This window comes from Tupaia chinensis, unplaced genomic scaffold (genome assembly GCF_000334495.1).
Source record: "Tupaia chinensis unplaced genomic scaffold, TupChi_1.0 Scaffold138725_1, whole genome shotgun sequence".
NCBI lineage: Eukaryota > Metazoa > Chordata > Mammalia > Scandentia > Tupaiidae > Tupaia > Tupaia belangeri.
This window is the reverse complement of record NW_006198617.1, coordinates 75,001-75,358: the sequence shown is the minus strand read 5'-3', so window position 1 is coordinate 75,358 and position 358 is coordinate 75,001. Positions and strand designations below refer to the sequence as shown.

The following is a 358-nucleotide window of genomic DNA, read 5'->3' as shown; positions in this document are numbered from 1 at the left end:
TGCTAATGCTTTTAGTGTTTCCTTCAAATAATTCACTGTGATATCTTGGATAGAGACAACCGCTTCTTCAGCCTGTTGGTCCATTCTCTGGCTTCCTTCTTCAGGGCAACTATCCTTTTGGGACCCGGGTTATCCTCATCTAAGGACTTTAAAATATCAGGCTGACATAAAGTTGCAACTTCTCGCATATCCCTAAATGGCTGCAGTAAATACTGGAAGAACATGGTTGTCACAGTAACTAATTCGTGGTAAACTTCATCTTCCTCTTGATAAACTTCCAGCGTGCTGTTGGCTTTTCCTGTCCCTAAAGAACCTGGCGCCGCTTGGGGCCGGAAAGGGCGTCTCGCCGGGGCTGCGC

The 358-nt window shown here is 46.6% G+C and overlaps 1 pseudogene; it reads right to left on the bottom strand.

The window, feature by feature from the left end:
• LOC102477833 (WASP homolog-associated protein with actin, membranes and microtubules-like) overlaps nucleotides 1–358 on the bottom strand; it is a 4,770-nt pseudogene that overhangs the window by 4,093 nt on the left and 319 nt on the right.